The sequence below is a fragment of the Microcaecilia unicolor genome, chromosome 1, assembly GCF_901765095.1.
Source record: "Microcaecilia unicolor chromosome 1, aMicUni1.1, whole genome shotgun sequence".
NCBI classification, from domain to species: domain Eukaryota; kingdom Metazoa; phylum Chordata; class Amphibia; order Gymnophiona; family Siphonopidae; genus Microcaecilia; species Microcaecilia unicolor.
The window spans coordinates 135,295,295-135,315,804 of record NC_044031.1 but is presented as its reverse complement, the minus strand read 5'-3'; the positions used below and the strand labels follow the sequence as shown (position 1 = coordinate 135,315,804).

The 20,510-nt window shown below is 48.0% G+C and overlaps 1 long non-coding RNA gene across 1 annotated transcript in view; it reads left to right on the top strand.

Moving 5' to 3' along the window:
• Window positions 1-20,510, top strand: part of LOC115468700 — a 39,596-nt gene that overhangs the window by 11,345 nt on the left and 7,741 nt on the right. The window contains exons 3-4 of the long non-coding RNA XR_003941907.1: window positions 3,827-3,931; window positions 4,869-4,979. This is a non-coding gene — a long non-coding RNA (uncharacterized LOC115468700). The remainder of the gene's footprint in view (window positions 1-3,826; window positions 3,932-4,868; window positions 4,980-20,510) is intronic.

Here is a 20,510-nt window from a genome sequence, read left to right as displayed (position 1 = left end):
GGTTTCCCTTCGCTGTGTTCCGCCTTCTTTTGACGTCATCCTTGACGTCAGAAGAAGGCGGAACACAGCGAAGGGAAGGCTAGACGTTGAGAGCTCCGCCTCCTTCCCTGACGCTTCGCTGCCGAGCGTTGCGATTGGATGAGTGTCATTGCTCCGCCCTCGACGTCATCACGTTTGACGCGTGGGCGGGGCAGACACAATGCGATCTCACCCCCTTCACTTTTGGCTAACAGAGGCTTCATTCGAACGTTGGAGGTGCGTTTTATATAGAGAGATTGTAAAGTGGATCCTCTTTTCTCCTGGGTTGCAGCTCTTCCAACAACCCCAAAATAAAACACACTCCGGTAGGGCTCCCTTTTTTCTCAAGAAAAAACAAAAATAATGCAGCTTTTTATTGAACAGGAGGGTCGTCCCTCCTTCTCTCAATGGTATCTCCCAAAACAACAAACAGTGTTACACCGTGCAGGCTTCAACCACTGCTTTCTCTCCCGGTCCCCTGGAGAGCAGCAGTCAAAAGAAAAAAAAACACCCAGCGCAATTCAGCCCTGGTTTCCCAACACAGTTCAATTTTTAGCCAAGCTTCAAAACACAGCTCAGTCCAGGCAGGCTTTCAAAACACAGTTCAATTGTAGCCAAGCTTCAAAAAACACAGCTCAGTCCAGCTAGGCTTTCAAAACACAGTTCAATTTTAGCCAAGCTTCAAAAAACACAGCTCAGTCCAGCTAGGCTTTCAAAACACAGTTCAATTTTAGCCAAGCTTCAAAACACCCAGCTCAGTCCAGCTAGGCTTTCAAAACACAGTGAAAGGGCTTTGCGCGGGCTCAAAGCCTAGGGTCCCACCCTCTTGGTCAGTCAACTCCTACCTGACCTCCTCCCGCTTGACCCGGCTTGGCCCCACTACCTCCTTGGCTTTCGCTGAGCCAGAGCTGAAAAGTCCATCGGCTCTTCCAAGGTGTGCTCTGGTTCAGTCAACTCCATAGGGCAAGGCTCACTCTCCTCCTGTCTCTCCTCAGGTGCCCAATCCATATTCTCTTCACCCCGCCCTTCTCCCAGCTGCTCACCCTTTCTTTCATTAAAGCTCTTTGGAGTCCCTTCTTTCTCCACCCACTTGTTCCACCACCTCTTCCACCAGGTTGGAGAATCAGCCTTACTCCTTCCCCTGCGGCCCTCCTCTGGTGACTCATGGGAATGCACCCAGTTTCTCTTATCCCCAGGCTCCCTTGGGGCATGCTGGGAGTTGTAGTTCCTTATTTCTCGTTCTTTCTTGGGGGATGCCTGCCTGTAACGGGGGTATTCTTGCTTAGCCCAGGGTTCCCCTGAGGCGTGTGGGGAGTTGTAGTTTCTGGCTCTACTCTTTTCTTTCTGTTCCCCAGAGCTGCCTACATACTCTTTACAATATACATATATATCATTTTACTGCCTTACCGTGTGTTATACTTTCCATACATTTTTCATAATTTGTTTTATGGAAATTATTGTCAAACTTTCCATACATTTTTCACTACAATGTTTTATTGTATGAGTCATTATTTTTATTTGTTACATTTGTATCCCACATTTTCCCACCTATTTGCAGGCTCAGTGTGGCTTACATACTACCGTAGAGATGATCACCAATATCGGTTTGAACAAATACAAAGTGAGGTTGTGGTATATGCGAGTCGTAAGGAGGAAGAGTTAAGTTATGTCCAGTATGAGCTTTGGTTTTGTTGTGCTGCTGGGTTAAGGCACTTAACATTGGATTGTTGTGGTACGCCTTTTTGAACAAGGTAGTTTTTAGTAGTTTCCGGAAATTCAGGTGGTCATATGTTGTTCTCACGGCATTTGGTATTACGTTCCAATGCTGTTTGCTTATATAGGAGATTGGTGAGACTTACGATTGGTGAAACTATTGATATTATTTTATTTTATTACATGTGCATTGTTTCACTGTACACACATATATATGCTAGTAAAAAAAAGCCCGTTTCTCATTGAAATGAAACGGGCGTTAGCAAGATAATCACCTTCTGCCATTAATGTTTTTAAGGGAAGTTCCAGCGTCCCCCTCCCTCCCAGTTCCAGGGTTCCCCCTCTCTCCCTCCCTCCCTCCCAGTTCCAAGGTCGTCCCTCCCTCCGAGTTCCATGGTCGCCGTCCCTCCCTCCCTCCGAATTTTAAAAGTCATCCTGACTTACCTCGTCGGGGTTACGGCGGCTGGCAGCAGCGGCAAAAAGCGTGCAGGCTCGGCACTTACTTTAGTTTCCCCTTCTCTGTCTCTCAGCTCTGGTCCCGCCCTCATTTCCTGTTTCTGCAAGGGTGGGACCAGAGCTGAGAGACAGAGAAGGGAAAACTGGGTGGGACCAGAGCTGAGAGACAGAGAAGGGAAAACTGAAGTAAGTGCCGAGCCTGCACGCTTTTTACCGCGCAAGGCAAGTCAGGATGACTTTTAAAATTTAGAGGGAGGGGGCCTGGAACTGGGAGGGAGGGACGACGACCCTGGAACTGGGAGGGAGGGGGACCCTTGAATTGGGAGGGTGGGGGGACAGACGACGGCCCTGGAGTTCAGAGAGAGGAAACGAACTTCCGGTGGGTGAATATTATATGCAGCCTTCCCTTTCCTCCCCTCTGAGGGTGGGGCACTGAGTGCGAGTGTGAGGCCTGTGGTTGGTCCCTTCCCCTTCTGACTTCGCCTTTCTTTCCCTGGCAATTATATTGCGTTCCCTTGAGGGCGGGGCAGTGATCGGGAGTGCGAATACGAACCCTATGAACACTACATGGCTTCACTGCCACGCTGCCACGGAGTCAGCTTCAGAACATTGGTGGTGCAAATTATTATATATACTAGTAAAAAAGGCCTGTTTCTGACACAAATGAAACGGGCGCTAGCAAGGTTTTCCTCGGAGTGTGTATGTTTGGGAGAGTGTGTGTGAGTGACTCTTTGAGAGAGAGAGAGTGAATGTGCAAGTGTGTGTGTGTGTGTGACAGAGTTTTTTTTATTTTGTGTGTTTGTTTTGTGGCGGGAGGTTGGGAGGGGTGTTTGAATGAGTGTATGTGTGTGTTAGTGATAGAGTTGTTTTTTGGGAACTCCCTTGGGGGTGGGGGGGGGGGGAGGCATGGATGGTGAAGTTGGAGGGGGTAGTGTTGGGCTTGTGTGTCTCTGTGTGTCAGAGAAAGAGAGACAGTGTGTATGAGTGTTAGACTCTGTGTCTGACAAATAGAGTGAATGTTTTATTGTCTGGGGTGTTAGTGATACAGACCTTGAGAGTGAGGGCATCTTTTTTTTTTTTTAGTTAAATTAAGCTGTACCTTCTTTCTTTATAGGGGAGTCAGTCTTTATTGTGGCGCAGTTGCTCGCAGAACTGTTTTTTTTTTCCTGTCGCTGGTATGTGTGTGAGAGAGAGAGAGTGTGTGACTGTGTCAGAGTGTGTGTCACAGAGTGTATGTGAGAGAGGTGGAATGTCAGAGTAAGTCACATTTTTTGTTTCGACTTCCACCTTGAGGGTTGTTTATTTTATTTTTTTTTTTTTTTGGGGGGGGGGACATGTTATTGTACTAACGTCTGGAAGTAGATTACCTGGGGCGGCTTCCACACTTGCATGGGTGCACTCGGTCACTACCCAACCCCCTTCCCGGAGAGAAGGTGCGACCATCAGGCAATGCAGAGAGTCCAGCCGCCTGTTTTAATCTTGTAACCGAACCGGACCCTCTGGCAGATCAGCAATCTGGCCAGTCCCTCCCACTGTTGGGAAGGTGAAAATTTGGAAGTGTCTGCCCTTAAGAGCTGACAACTCAGGATCAATAGACTTTACCATAAAAGCCCTCTGCACGGTTCTTTCTTTCTGACAGCATTTCCCGCCTCTGAGGTCCTGGATCCTGGTGACCTTCGTCCCTCTCCCCTATGGCCTCCTTGTGCAGTGCAGAAATAAGGGCATTCGCCCAGAAAATCAACAGGTAAGTTGCATTCTGCGTGGATATCCTAACTTTGTGTGTTAATATTCATAATAGGGAAATATCTCACAAACTGAATGCAGCATAGGTCGGTGAGGAAGGAGGGAGCCCGGCAGACTCCGAAATGCTTCATGGGGCGGAAGGAGTGAAGTGCGTTTGAATTCCTCTGATAAGCTGTTCTCTGCCCCCCAACGTTTTAATCAGTTGAACTCGCTGCCACTTCGTGCTTTCGTGGAAGTTCTTTCAGCTTTCCCCTTCTCTCTCAGCTGTGGTCCCGCCCTCATTTCCTGTTTTCGCAAGGGCGGGACGCTGATAGAGAAGGGGAAAAGTAAATGCGAGCCGGCTGTACTGTGCTTCAGTCAGGTTATTAAAATGTTTTTTAAGCTATGGTTGTCCGAGTTCTGAGAGGAGAGGGAGGTAGGCAGGAGTGTGCTTTGGGGAGGAGGGTGGGTAATGGGGGCTGTGTGCGGGTGATGGGGTCCAGTGGCGACTTGGGATGGGCGAGGGAGAGAACCCGGGGGGGGGGGGGAGGGGCGTGTTGTCGTGTGTGTGGCTGATGCCGCTTGTCTTCTTTCGTTCATTGATTGTTGTTCGGGCACGCGTGTTTTGCTGTTTTTTTTAGTCCGTTGGAGTTGTGATTGGGCACTGCTGCTGGTGATGCACCCGGAAGTGCGTGACGTCATTTCCGGAGTTGGAGTTACAGAGAGAACGAACGCCTCAAGGTTTTGTGCCACGCAGTCAGCTTCAGAATGTTGGAGATGCTTTTTATTATATAGAATATATATATATAATTTTTTTTAAATTATTATTCTTTTTATTATTATTGTTCTTATACATAAATATATTTGTATTCTTTTGTAGACTCTTGATGCAGGCCTAGCGGCCGAAACACAACATTTGTGTCGAGCCCTTTTTTAATAAATGTTTTTCTGTTTTTAAGTCCATTTTTTCCAGTCTTTGGTATCCGTGTTCAACCTCCCACCGTGGGACGTTCGAGTTCTCCATCTTGGCGCATTCTCTTGGACACATCCTTCCTCCTCTTACATTTCAGGTCTGTATTTATTACCCCATAAGTGTTTTGTTTTGTTTTATTCTGAGAAAAGTGCCACTACTCCATCAATATAGTTTTTTTAAGGATACTGCTTTCATTTGCATGCTTATGTTTAAACAACCAAGATGTGCTATTCTTTTTAAGCCTTTTATTTATTTATTTGAATGTCTTTAAAATATGTGGAGGGGCATTTTCAATAAAACATTTAAATCCCAGTTTGAATGTTTTGCTAAAAATGTTCGAAAATTAAATGGTGAACATAGCCATTTTCGAATGAAAATCATCTATCATATGTGGAATATCTCAGTCTTTCAGTTTTACTACTAATGCTCTTACTTGAATTGTGTCAAAGACAGCTTCTCTCAGGAATGTGGGCTGTGGAGAAGGTCCGCGATGGACTGCAAAAAGTACAAATGAGATTGAAGTGGATAGAGCACCGTTCACGGAAGAGAGTGTGTATGAACAACTTGAAAAGCTAAAGATGGACAAAGCCATGGGACCGGATGGGATCCACCCTAGGATATTGAGGGAGCTCAGAGAGGTTCTGGCGGGTCCTCTTAAAGATTTGTTTAATAAATCCTTGGAGACGGGAGAGGTTCCGAGGGATTGGAGATCGGCGGATGTGGTCCCTCTTCACAAAAGTGGTGATAGGGAAGAAGCTGGAAACTACAGGCCGGTAAGCCTCACTTCGGTTATTGGAAAAGTAATGGAAGCGATGCTGAAGGAAAGGATAGTGAATTTCCTGGAAGCCAATAAGTTGCAAGATCCGAGACAACATGGATTTACCAAAGGGAAATCGTGCCAAACGAACCTCATTGAATTATTTGATTGGGTGACAAGAGAATTGAATCGGGGACGAGCTATGGACGTAATCTACTTAGATTTCAGCAAAGCTTTTGACACGGTTCCCCACAGGAGGCTCTAAAATAAACTGGATGGGCTGAAGATAGGACCCAAAGTGGTGAATTGGATTAGGAACTGGTTGACGGACAGACGCCAGAGGGTGGTGGTAAATGGAATTCGCTCGGAGGAGCGAAAGGTGAGTAGTGGAGTGCCTCAAGGATCGGTGCTGGGGCCGATTCTGTTCAATATATTTGTGAGTGACATTGCCGAAGGGTTAGAAGGTAAAGTTTGCCTATTTGCGGATGATACTAAGATCTGTAACAGAGTGGACACCCTGGAGGGAGTGGAAAACATGAAAAAGGACCTAAGGAAGCTAGAAGAATGGTCTAAGGTTTGGCAATTAAAATTCAATGCGAAGAAATGCAAAGTGATGCACTTAGGGAGTAGAAATCCACGGGAGACGTATGTGTTAGGCGGAGAGAGTCTGATAGGAACGGATGGGGAGAGGGTCCTTGGGGTGATAGTATCTGAGGATTTGAAGGCGACGAAACAGTGTGACAAGGCGGTGGCCCTAGCTAGAAGGTTGTTAGGCTGTATAGAGAGAGGTGTGACCAGCAGAAGAAAGGGGGTGTTGATGCCCCTGTATAAGTCGTTGGTGAGGCCCCACCTGGAGTATTGAGTTCAATTCTGGAGGCCGTATCTTGTTAAGGATGTAAAAAGAATTGAAGCAGTGCAAAGAAAAGCTACGAGAATGGTATGGGATTTGCGTTCCAAGACGTATGAGGAGAGACTTGCGGATCTGAACATGTACCCTCTGGAGGAAAGGAGAAACAGGGGTGATATGATACAGACGTTCAAATATTTGAAAGGTATTAATCTGCAAACGAACCTTTTCCGGAGATGCGAAGGCAGTAGACCAAGAGGACATGAAATGAGATTGAAGGGGGGCAGACTCAAGAAAAATGTCAGGAAGTATTTTTTCACGGAGAGAGTAGTGGATGCTTGGAATGCCCTCCCGCGGGAGGTGGTGGAAACGAAAACGGTAACGGAATTCAAACATGCGTGGAATAAACATAAAGGAATTCTGCTCAGAAGGAATGGATCCTAAGGAGCTTAGACGAGATTGGGTGGCAAAGCCGGTGGCGGGAGACGATGGTGCTAGGCAGACTTATACGGTCTGTGCCAGAGCCGATGGTGGGAGGCAGGACTGGTGGTTTGGAGGCGGGGATAGTGCTGAGCAGACTTATACGGTCTGTGCCAGAACCAGTGGTGGGAGGTGGGCCTTGTGGTTGGGAGGCGGGGATAGTGCTGAGCAGACTTGTACGGTCTGTGCCCGGAGGGGGACTGGTGCAGATCGGGGTGGGGTGTGCACGGGAGGTGGCACATGTGGGTTTGTCTTGTTGGGCAGACTGGATGGACCGCGCAGGTCTTTTTCTGCCGTCATCTACTATGTTACTATGAATTCATAAAATGTGACATTCATTGGCAATCTATCCAGAAATGCTTTCATTTTTTTATATCAAGCCTGTGGCTCTCTTACAGTGAGAGATATTTCTATATCTTTTGGCCAAATTTTCTTGGCCTGACTGCATATCTTGGTATTGAAAGCTCTTCTCATTCTCCACCCGATTTACAAAATAGCTTGGAACTTGCACTTCTATGCTCAGTGCTGTTCTGTGTGTTCTATATTTATCTGAGCTGATACACTATTCATGAGCATGTATATGGTCATTAATTCACTCAGTCACCAAATGTGACTGGATGCCTTTTTCTGGAGCAGGGTTGAGAGTCTTTCCCCATCTCCTTACTTTGGTTATCTTATGTACTGTGATGGAATCAAGCTGAATTCCCTAGTTTGTGTAACCAGATGCCATGAGGAAGTTAATGGAACCTTCAAACTAAATCTACTTTAACTTGGCCACACATTAATTGGTTCAATTATAGTGAGTTCCTGGTTTTGATGTGTGTGTTCCTGTGACAGTTTGCTAGTTCTCATCATAAATTTTAACCAGATTGCATGGTGAAAATTGTGTGACATTCAGATTATGTTCATTTGATGTTATCGCATTACTTTGTCATTACAAGGTAGTTCTATAAATGTATGCCTGGTGGGAGTCAAAGGAATTTAGGCCTGCAGATTGGATGACGTGAAGGGATATGATCACCACCAGCACTGTGGTGGGTTAGTGGGGGGAGTATTTGCTTTAAAATTATTTTTAATGCATGTTTTTGGTAGCTATTTTCATTATCTGTCAAGTGTATTGTTGCCTTTTGCCAACTTGTGTTTTCAATAAAAATACTCAACTATGAAGATAACTCGATTAAAACGTTAGGGCTCCTTTTAAAGCTGAAGTAGTGATTCTGGCATGGTAAATGTGATGAAGCCCATAGGAATTGAATGGACTTTGTCACATTTGGCGCACGCTAATCGGTAGTGCCACTTCGTAAAAGGAGCCCTTAATTATTGAACTTTAAATACAATCAATACTATTTAATGATAAAACATATATTATTAAATCTTTGTGGTCCGCCTTGACAATTTTTGCACCTTGTCAGTGTGCCACAAGATGAAAAAGGTTGAAAACCATTGATCTAGAGTGACACAGCAGGTTCTGCCTTATCCTTTTGCGTTGGTTGTGAAGCCCCTGGCATAGATGATCCAGAATCATCCGGAGATTGGTGGGGTTCCCCATGGGGCAGAGGAACATAAGCTGTTATTATTTGCTGATGATGTCCTGCTTACCGTGACTGGGCCTGAGGTCTCGTTGGGTAACCTAGCTGTTCAGCTACAGATTTATGGTTGAGTTTCTGGCTTCAAAATTAATATGCATAAATCCAAAACTTTAAATATCTCTGTTGATGAGGCAGTGGTCTCTGCATTACAGAAGAGGCTTCCGTTTAGATAGACTTCTAGATGGCTACGATATTTGGGAGTAAATATTACCCCGAAGGCTGAACAGTTATTTGAGGCTAATTTCCCCACCCCTTCGCCGGGACGTCCTGCAAGGATGTCCTCAGGAAAACTTGGGCGCCCCATTCGATTATACCCCTCCAAGTGTTTTTTTTTTTTTTTAATTAAAACTGTGTGTAGTGTTAACTATGTTTTATAAAGAAATACTAGCCGTTAAGCCCGTAACAACGGGCTAGTTTTTTGTTTTCCTATGGCCTCCCCCCGTCCACCAACCCGCCCTCCCCCCAGCATCTGTTTCCCTCAGTTCAGCCCCCTCCTTCCCTCCCTACTCCCTCCACCTCCAATTTCCACGCCCATGTCCAAGCCCTCCTCCCTATTGGGCTGTACTGCTGGTGGAGGCGGGGCTTGGACTTCTACACTCTCAGCGTTCTGACTCTACTGCGCATTTGCAGGTGAGTCGGTCACTTGCCGTTTATATGTTTGATATTTTCCTATAGAAATTAATGGAAAAGGGGGTTTCAAAATGGAGATTTCTGCCAGGGTTCCATATAAAAAAAATCAGTAAACATTCTGTATACTAGTGTTTAGTTGGCTTGGAGGAGTCATGTGGCCCAGCTGAGTCTCCGTTGCAAAGTTGTTACATTTGGCAGAGGAGCTTAAGAAGTTGAAGAGGTCAGATGTGTGTTTGGGCTGGTCAGCGTGTGTTTGCAGAAGAAACAGTAAAAGTTTAAATTGGCTCTTTAAAAGAATTATTAATTGAAGAAATAGGCAGAATTGAGGATCTGTCTAAAAAGTGGTTGTTCTGTGAGCAGAAAAAGTAAATTGTACTTTATTACTCCTGCTGCTATATTGGTCTGAGTTGAGCCTTTGGGGACATAGTGACAGCTCAAGGCTGAAAGGCAGAATAATTTACTCTGAGTGTGTTTTGAGCAAGATCTATAAAGGTTGAGCATTCTCAAAGGCCAAATTGTAAAACTGAATGAGTGAAGCTTGCAGTGGGACACGTGGTGACAACTGTAGCACAGCATACATGTCACGTCTGTGGCCGTGACCCCTCTCAGACTCACCTTATTTCCTGTGGTCAGCTTCTGAGCTGGCTTCTGTCTGTTCTTTGTGAGTTAGTTCTGTCTCTATCTCTGTGTGCTGGCTGTATTAGATTGTCGGTGTGCTGTCACCGTTCCAGATTTCAGCTCAGTCCAGTCCGGATCTTCCAGACTGCCCGAACCTTAGTTGCCTGGTGATTGTTGCACCTGAGTCTGAGCTGCCTGCTGGGCTTATTAGCCATTTGGAACCTCTCTGCCTTTGCATTGCGTCTAAGGCCGTGGTATGTTAGTGCTTGTTGCTCTGCTGCCTAGTTTTGAATCCTTGCCTTGATTCTTGTCTGTTCTTGCCAGTCAGTGTGTAGTTAGATTAGGTTGTTGTTAGTTTGCTAGTCTTGTCTCTGGGCTTTAGTTTTGTGTTTAGTCCTTGTCTGTTTGTATCCTGCTGGCTGCTCTGCTGGGAAAGCGCGGGGTACAAATGTGTAAAAAAAAAAAAGTGGTCAATTAAAAGGGAACCCCAACACTGTGACAAAAATTTAGGTCAAGCTGCAGTAACATCTATCAGCCACTAGGGGCATTACATTATTCACATATGACAGCAGTATGCAGGTCCCAGGAGCAGTTTTAGGGGGTACTGCAGTGCACTTCAGGTATGTGGACCCAGACCCATACCTCCCTACCTGTTACACTTGTGGTGGTAAATGTGAGCCCTCCAAAACCCACCACAAACCCACTGTACCCACATCTAGGTGCCCCCCTTCATCCCTAAGGACTATGGTAGTGGTGTACAGTTGTGGGGAGTGGGTTTTGGGGGGGCAGAGCACACAAGGTAAGGGAGCTATGCACCTGGGAGCTTTTTCTGAAGTCCACTGCAGTGCCCCCTAGGGTGTTTGGTTGGTGTCCTGGCATGTGAGGGGGACCAGTGTACTACGAATGCTGGCTCCTCCCACGATTAAATGGCTTGGGTTTGGTTGTTTCTGAGATGGGCGTCCTTGGTTTCTATTATCGCCGAAAATCGGGGACGACCATCTCTAAGGATGACTTAAATGTTGAGATTTGGGCGTCCCTGACTGTATTATCGAAACGAAAGATGGCCGCCCATCTTGTTTCGATAATACGGGTTTCCCCCCCCCCCCCCCCCTTCGCGAGGACGCCCTCGGGAAAACTTGGGCGCCCTGTTCGATTATGTCCCTCTTAGGAACTTAGCTACCTGGTTGGTAACAGCCATCGTCAAATTCACCAGACATCCAACCGGGACCCGCTCAACATTCTTCAGCTGTAGCACCCTGCAAAATCCTCGACTTTTTGCAATTTTTTTAACTTTTGGAAATGAGGAAATAAAAATAACTTGTTGAAAATGAGGAAATAAAAATAAAGTTTTGAATGTACTCTGCAGAAGTAATTGTTTACTTTTGCAATGTGTGCATGGATGCCTGTTCTAGTGTGTGTATGTGATAATGTTTGAATAACTGTCTATACTTATGCCTATGGTTTCTGAATATGCAGCATCATTAAATGGTTACATCACTTTTAAATGCCCAGTTGGGTATATATGCTAATCCCAACTTAGATAAATGTTTCAGACATATCCATCTACTTGCTCATGATATAACTGAATTCTTTTGTTCTGTCTTACTGGTGGTGAGGGAGTGGCACAGGAAGGAAAGAGATGCTGGACTGAGGTGAAGGGTCTGAGGGAATGAGAGAAATTCCTAACCCACAGGTGGCAAGGGAACAAGGAATGGACTGTTTAAAAAAAAAAGCTGGCGGGGAGGGAGAAACAGATTCCAGATCATGGGGGCTGGAAAAGGGAAGCGAGAACTGGAATGGGGGTGGGGTTTGAATGGAGGGGAAAAGAGCAAGTGACTGGACCGGGGGGGGATATGGGGCGCTGGAGTCTGAAGTGCAGGAGAAAAGGAACAGAGGGGGAGAAGCTGGGCATAGTAAGGCCCAGGGACATGGAGGGAATGATGATGGACTGGAGAGCCTAGAAAGAGCAGTTGATTGATGGGAAGGTAGGTGGGGGAAGAAGAGGAACAGAGCAGAAGATGAATTGGATGGGGGAGGGGGAAAGACCAAAAGATGGATGGGACTTGAGGAGAAGGGGAACAGAACAGAAGATGGATAGGACTGAGGGAAAGAGAAAATAGAGCAGATTACTAGGACTCATGGGGGGAGGGGAATAGTGCAGATGAAGACTGGAACTTGGTGATTTAATGGGAGAGTGTTAGGGACCAGAAGCAGGGAAGAGAGAGGGAATTTTGAAGGGATAGTGAGTACTTGGCAACTGGTAGGTAGGAGTGGGGGTATGTTGATGGGTTGGGGAAATGAATGAGGGAATGAAATGAGTAAGAAAAAGGCGAAGTTTGGAGGAGGATGAGAGGCAGTGAAATGAATTGGGTGTACTGGGTAGGGATGTGAGAGGAAGGGGCTAGGTCTCTGAAGGAGTTGAGTGAGGGCAGAAATGTGGTTAAAAAGATGGTGAAAGAGAAACAATAGGAGCTGGAGTAGAGGGTAAGAGAAGAATGGCCTGGAGGCCAGGGAAGGAAGGAAAAGCAGGGATTGAGCTGGTGAGGGGCTGAGAGAATAAGTTCAGAGGATAGAAATGGACTAGGGAGTGGGTTAAAGATGAGGGGAGGGGAGGATACTAGGAAAGGAGAGAGACAGATGGTCCAACGGGAGTGCTGGAGAGGGAAATGGGGAAAGCCAGTAGGTAGATGAATGTAAAAAGGAGAAGACTAAGGACTAAAGGTGAGGAATGAACGAAGTCTGAGCAAATAGGCAGAAAAATAAATGAAGGAAAGCTGAAAGGAAAAGATCATGTCCTTTCCTACATCCGTCTCTAACTTTGAAGAAGACAAGGAAGGGAAAGAAGAAGTGGCAGATGGACTGGAGACTTTGGAAAGAAAGTTAAGATACAACAGAGGAAAGCAGAAACTGGAGACTGAGACAAATATGATCAGAACACCCCCCACCCCCAAAATGACCAGACAACAAAGGTAGAAAGAAGAATTTTATTTTTAATTCAGTGAATGTAAAATGTCAGTTTACAGTAGATTACACTGCTTTATATTTTGCAGAGTTTATGGCGCTTTTTCTCTTTCTTAGACAGTGGTGTGTGTAAATTCAAATTAATTCCAATTAGTGTCAAAAATTGCTAGTTAATTGGCAATTATCGGTGTTGATTAGCTTGTTAGCTAATTAAGTTCAGCAAAAAAATCCAGAATACAACTGGATTTGCACACACAATTTAATTTGCACTTTATAGAATCTAGGGGAATACATCTTTTCCCCAAAGAGCTTACAATCTCATGGGTAGAATTGCAAAAACATACTAAAATAATGTTGGTTTTTGCATAGCAAAATTATATGTTTCAGAAATAACTTGTGTTTATCAAGCAAGCGGATGCATTGTGCTAAAAATATGCATATTATTTTAATGCTTTCTGCTGGAGGGCATTCTCAATGCTTCCCCCTTGCCAAACGATATAAAAGAGCCAGGTGCAGTTTGTTCATATTTGTTAGTTTTAATCAGGTACTGGAGTCAAATGTGGGAAGTGATTATTGCTAGAGAGAAGGGCTGTTTTTTATTCTGGGCCAGTATGATCAGAAAAACAGTCACCAGACAACAAAGGTAGAAAAAAAATCAATTTATTTTCATTATAGTATTTGGAATATGTTCACTTTGAGAATCAGGTGCTCAACATTAAAAGTTTATATTTATTTACTTATTTATGGCACTTTATCCCACATTAAACATGAATTAGATTGGAACCTGGGATCATTAAATTTTTTTTCCTGGAGAGAGTAATGCATTGCCCCCCCCCCCCCCCCCCCCCCGGCTATAGCCAGCTCTGCAATTTTGGGGGGGGCGCAGAGGTGAACAGGGGGGAGGGTGCAGAGGTGGATGGGGGGCGCAGAGGTGGACAGGGGGAGGCGCAGTGGTGGATGGGGGGGGGGGGGGGCGCCGAGGTGGACCGGGGAGAAAGCCTGTTGTTAAAAATTTACCAGCACACCACTGGCTAGTAGTGCAGAACTTCCTTGGGAACAGACGAGCTGAAAACTATGCTGAGACAACATGCTTAAAGCATATGAACAACTTGGCTGCCGAATGTCATTGAAAATGCATTTTTATTACATTCCCATCTTGACTTTTTCCCACCCAATTTGGGACACGTAAGTGACAAACATGGAGAGAGGTTCAATAAAGACATTTCTACAATGGAGAACAGATATCAAGGCCGCTGGAATCCCAACATGATGGGAGACTACTGCTGGTTTTTGCAACGGCAAAATATGACCGGTCACAAACGCAAAAGCAGATGCCTGAAGCACTTTAACAGTACTGGACCTTGCTGAAGTAAGACCTTTAAACTGGAATACGAGACATTTTTTGAAATTTTGTTATTCCATTACATGTTCATATACTACGAAAACTTTTATGTAGATCAGGTAATTGTTGGAGTAAAATTCGTTCTGTAAAAAATTATTCAATGCTTTCCAAGTGCTTAATTCATTTGGGCAAACTTATGCATAACAAAATTTCCTGACATGTTACAACAATTCTGACTTCGGATTTGGAATACGACAAATGGTTTTTGCCCAGTATTACATGAAAATATTTTTTTTGTGCTGTGAGACATGTCCTCCTTAAAATAATAATCCAAGTCAAATGCAAATCCTACTTAGTTTCTATATGCTTGGCCGAACATTCAGCATTTATCACAGCAGTTTACTGTTTTAGCCACTGCCTTACAAGTTCCTTCAGTTTGTTTCTTCCTTGCTATCACCTGAATGCAATGTATGTTTTCTCTTAGTTTTGTTACTGAACAGAATGTTTCTTTTTCTTCTTTTCTTTGTGAGTTCCATTTTCCCTACTCATAAAATCAAACAAAAATGGGAGTAAGATGTAAATCTTTAAAATTGAGTTTGTCCTTACTTGACTTGGCTTCGAAAGGTGCTTTTGGTATCAGTTTAATTGTCAGGATTATTGAAATATATGTAGCATGATGGTGTGTTGGATCAGATACATATATATATACCAATATATTTGTACAGCTTTAAAAACATATTGAAACTGCAGCAGAAACTGGCTTTCACTCCAAGCTCCTCTCCCCCTCCCTTTGGGAACATTTAGAAGGACAAAAGGCACTACTTCAGAAGTTTTCAAACTTCCTCTCCCCCCTCCCACTTGAAGGACTGTTTAACAAAAGCTTGACTAAGGTGGGTACCTGAAGGCTCATCAAGATATCTCCACCAGCAGACAGAGAGTCTGGGAAGGTATAACTCCAGCTCTTGACTCAGAATGAAAGAATAAACAGGAAGCAGTGTTGCCAGGTGGGCGGTTTTACCGCCCAATTGGGCGGTTTTCCGCGACCCGCCGCGGGAAATTTTTGCCCGCGGCGGGTTGCGGTTTTTTGGGCGGTTTTTTAAGCTTTCCGGGCGGCTTTTTGGGCGGCTTTTTGATTTTTTTCGGCCGCGGGGGGCGGGGTTAGTGACGTTTTTGGGCGGGGTTAGTGACGTTTTGGGCGGGGCCGATGACGTGGGAGGCGGGGCCGATGACGTGGGAGGCGGGGCCGATGACGGGGAGGCGGGGCTGATGACGGGGAGGCGGGCCCGATGACGTGGGAGGCGGGGCTGATGACGGGGAGGCGGGCCCGATGACGTGGGAGGCGGGGCCGGTGACGGCGGGGGCGGGGCCGGTGACGCGGGGGTGGGGGTGTCAGGGGCGGGGTTTGTGTTTGGGCGGGTTTTGGGCTGGTTTCTGGCCCGGATTGGGCTGGAAAAAAAAATTCTACCTGGCAACCCTGACAGGAAGCCATAAACCACTTGCCACAGAGGACTCAGTGCTCCCCCCCCCCCCCCCCCCCCTTCAGATAAGCCTTCAGCACATGTAAAGACAAAGGGCTAATGGCATGTGACCCCTTGCAAACTACAATACCCAAGATTCCCTGCAAACTACACTATCCAGGACTCAGGGAACATTATAAAAAGCCTGGAAACAGCCCAGCTCTCTCTCTTGGGACCTGCCTGCTCTTGGAAATCTGCTGCTGTGAAGACCTGCCTCTGCCTCATGGCTCTTCACTGGACCACAGCATGCTCTATAACAAGGACTGTTCTGTAAGTTTTAACCTCTGATTTAAAAACCTGCTACTTAAGCACAGATTATCTGTAAAGATCTCTTAAAAGAACTATCTCTCGCTTGTAACCTTATATGATTTCATTAATCATATTGTAACTTAATAAACCCTTCCATATCATCAAGCTGATCAATCCATAGACTGGTGGGTTGTGTCCATCTACCAGCAGGTGGAGATAGAGAGCAAACTTTTGCCTCCCTATATGTGGTCATGTGCTGCCGGAAACTCCTCAGTATGTTCTCTATCTCAGCAGGTGGTGGTCACACACAGCAGCAGCTCTGGCTAGGCCTCCAAGCCTAATTTTTAGGTTTTGTTGAGTGCCTGGGGTTGAGGGCTCTTTTGAGCAAGTGCAAACCTGGTGGTGCCAGGTCCCTCCTTTTCTCCCCCCTCCCGCTGGCTCCGTTAAAAAAAAAAAAAAAAATTTTTGAACGGCCTTAAAGGCGTTTATTTCGACGTTTATTTAAGCGTCTATTGCAGCTACTCACTGAGACACCAGGTCGTTACAACTCGGAGCGGACAGCAGGTAATTTTTACCTTTTTATAGCGGGCGGGGGTTCCCCGATTCTTCTCCTCGTGGCACATGGCGTCGGAGGGCGAGGGCGCAAAGGGTCGCTCCCCGGGTCGCTTGAGCGCTTCTAGAGGGGATGCGGGGGTCTTAAAGCCTGATTCGCCCTTGTTGGGTGACAGTTTCGTGACCGATGAATGTCCCGGTCCTTCCTCCGGCGTGGCGGTTTTTCCCGCCATAAACGCCCATCCCCCGCTCCTCGCCTCCGCCATCTTGGCCGGCCACGCGGCTCGGCCGGCTTCTTCTTGGGCCGCCCTTGAGGTTGGAGACATTAATGCCATGAACGCCCTTAATTTGGGCGACGGCACAGAAGCGGCTAAAATTAAGAGCCATTCTTCCCGCGCGGCTCCCTCGCGGAGTTTCGCGCCGGACGCCATTATGGATGCGCAGCATGTCTCTCCCCCGCTGTTGCGAGCGCCGGTTGAGAGCGCGCCTAGGGCTGTTGCCCAGGCTGCGGAAGTGCACAGTCTGGGGGGTTTCTCCCCCGAGTTCGTTTTGCTGTTGCATCAGGCCTTCCTCATGCACAACGCTGCCCCCGCTCCCTCGTCTGGTAAAGAGGTTGAGGTTCCCAGAGGTAAACGCCCTCGGGTTGATTCTCAGGCCTTGGAGGAATTTGTCTCCTCCGATGTAGATGAGGGCAGCGTGTCTGAGGTCTCCCAACGGTCCTTTGCGGATTCCTTGGAGGAGACGGATCCCCGCTCGGATGGAGCGGATGACCCCTCTGCAGCGCGGCTTTTTCGCCCAGAGGATTTGCCCAACCTGTTGTTACAGGCCATGGACACTTTGAAGATATCCTCTCCGGAGGACGTCTCTCCCTCAGCCCCTGTTGGCTCTGCCATTATGCTGGGGACGAAGCGCCCGCCTAGAACCTTCCACGTGCATGATGCCATGCACACCTTAATTTCGGCTCAATGGGATGTCCCAGAAGCGAGCCTTAAAGTGGCTAGGGCTATGTCCCGCCTCTATCCTTTGGCTGTGAGTGAACGTGAGGCCTATCTGTGGCCTACCGTGGATTCTTTAATCACTGCGGTGACTAAGAAAACGGCTTTGCCGGTGGAAGGTGGCACGGCCTTGAAGGACGCCCAAGACAGAAGATTGGAGGCGGCTTTAAGGTCGTCCTTTGAGGCGGCTGCTTTAAGTTTGCAGGCCTCAGTTTGCGGCTCCTACGTGGCCAGGGCGTGCCTGACTATGGTGCAGCGGGCTTCCCCATCGGACCATTCCTTGAGGGCTGATTGGCCAGCCCTGGAATCGGGCTTAGCCTATTTGGCAGACTTGCTGTATGATGTCTTGAGAGCCTCAGCTAAAGGCATGGCTCAGACAATCTCTGCGCGGCGGTGGCTTTGGCTGAAACATTGGTCTGCTGACCACGCCTCTAAATCCCGCCTGGCTAAATTGCCTTTTAAAGGCAAGCTGCTCTTTGGGGTCGAGCTGGACAAAATCGTGACCGATCTCGGCACGTCTAAGGGCAAGAAGTTACCGGCGGTCAGGGCTCGGGCTAGTGCTCGTCCCGGTCCCTCCAGAGGACGGTTTCAGGAAGCCCGTCGGTACCGCCCGGGCAGGTCGGGTTCTTCTGCCCCCTCTTCCTTTAAGAGGAATTTCTCCCCCAAGCAGCATTCCTTTCGCAGAGACCGCCGTCCCGGAGGTGCTCCCTCCGGTCCTCCCTCAGGGTCTCGTACCCAATGACGGGGTATTGGTCCACGCCCCAGTGCAGATTGGAGGACGGCTGTCCTCGTTTCTGGGCGAGTGGACCACAATAACTTCAGACACTTGGGTGCTGGAAGTCATCAGAGACGGCTACAAGCTAGAGTTCTGCCGACCCTTAAGAGACGGGTTTGTACTCTCTCCCTGCAAGTCTCCGGTCAAAGCTGTGGCAGTGCAACAGACTTTGGACAATCTGATCCGCCTGGGTGCGGTCGTTCCGGTGCCAGAAAGTCAGCTTGGCATGGGGCGTTACTCCATTTACTTTGTGGTACCAAAGAAAGGAGGTTCTGTCCGGCCTATCCTCGACCTCAAAGGGGTCAATCGGGCCTTGAAAGTGCGGCACTTTCGCATGGAGACTCTCCGCTCTGTTATAGCGGCAGTGAAGGCAGGGGAGTACCTGGCATCCTTGGACATCAAGGAAGCGTACCTGCATATTCCCATCTGGCCTTCTCATCAACGCTTTCTGCGTTTTGCAGTCCTGGGACGACACTTCCAGTTCAGAGCCCTCCCGTTCGGGTTGGCTACTGCTCCGCGGACCTTTTCCAAAGTAATGGTGGTCATAGCGGCCTTCCTGCGAAAGGAAGGAGTACAAGTCCATCCTTATCTGGACGACTGGTTGATCCGAGCCCCCTCTTATGCAGAGTGCGGCAAAGCTGTGGACCGGGTAGTTGCTCTTTTGAGCTCCCTGGATGGATCATCAACTGGGAGAAGAGCCAGCTGCGCCCGACTCAGTCCCTGGAGTATCTGGGAGTTCGATTCGACACCCAAGTGGGCAGAGTGTTCCTGCCAGACAATCGGATTGTCAAGCTTCAGGCTCAGGTGGACCAGTTCCTGGTAGCCTCTCCTCTTCGGGCTTGGGACTATGTGCAGCTGTTGGGCTCTATGACGGCCACGATGGAAGTAGTGCCCTGGGCCAGGGCTCATATGAGACCACTACAACACTCTCTGCTGCAGCGCTGGACTCCGATGTCGGAGGATTATGCGGTGCGTCTTCCCTTGGATCCAGCAGTGCGCAAGGCGCTGAGCTGGTGGATGCAGACAGACAAGTTGTCTGCGGGAATGCCTCTGGTGACCCCAGAGTGGATTGTCGTCACGACGGACGCCTCATTGTCGGGCTGGGGAGCCCACTGCTTAGGAAGGACAGCGCAGGGGCTCTGGTCTCCTGCAGAGGCGAAGTGGTCTATCAACCTCCTGGAACTCAGAGCCATTCGGTTGGCGCTTTTGGAGTTCATCCCGTTACTGGTGCTGAAGCCTGTACGGGTACTGTCGGACAATGCCACGGCTGTGGCCTATGTCAACCGCCAGGGAGGTACCAAGAGCGCCCCTCTAGCCAAGGAGGCTATGAGTCTATGCCAGTGGGCGGAAGCGAACCTGGAACAGCTGTCAGCGGCCCACATTGCCGGAGTCATGAATGTCAAGGCGGACTTTCTCAGTCGCCATACCTTGGAGCCCGGAGAGTGGCAGCTATCTGCTCAGGCGTTCTTGGACATCACGAAGCGCTGGGGCCAGCCGAGCCTGGATCTGATGGCGTCATCGGCCAATTGCCAAGTGCCGCGCTTCTTCAGCAGAGGACGGGACCCTCGATCCCTGGGAGTAGATGCTCTTCTCCAACAATGGCCGACACAAGAGCTTCTCTATGTGTTCCCACCCTGGCCCATGGTGGGCAGGGTCCTAGACCGGGTGGCAAGACACCCCGGCAGGATAATCCTGGTGGGTCCGGATTGGCCCAGACGTCCCTGGTATGCGGACTTGATCAGGCTCTCAGTCGACGATCCTCTGCGGCTGCCAGTGGAGCAGGGCCTGTTGCATCAGGGTCCCGTGGTGATGGAGGATCCCTCCCCCTTTGGTCTTACGGCCTGGCTATTGAGCGGCAGCGTCTGAGGAAGAAGGGCTTCTCAGACAAGGTCATCGCCACTATGCTGAGAGCGAGGAAACGCTCTACTTCTACTGCTTACGCCAGGGTTTGGCGTATCTTTGCAGCGTGGTGTGAAGCAGGCTCACTTTCTCCCTTCACTGCTCCAATTTCTTCAGTGTTGGCGTTCCTGCAAGAAGGTCTGGACAAAGGCCTGTCGCTCAGTTCCCTTAAGGTCCAGGTAGCGGCTCTGGCTTGCTTCAGGGGCCGCCTGAAGGGTGCTTCCCTGGCTTCCCAGCCAGATGTGGTGCGCTTTCTCAAGGGAGTTAATCACCTGCGCCCTCCTCTGCACTCAGTGGTGCCTGCGTGGAATCTCAACCTGGTGCTAAGAGCATTGCAGAAGCCGCCGTTTGAACCCTTGTCGAGAGCATCTCTGAAAGACCTGACGTTGAAAGCAGTCTTTTTGGTGGCTATCACTT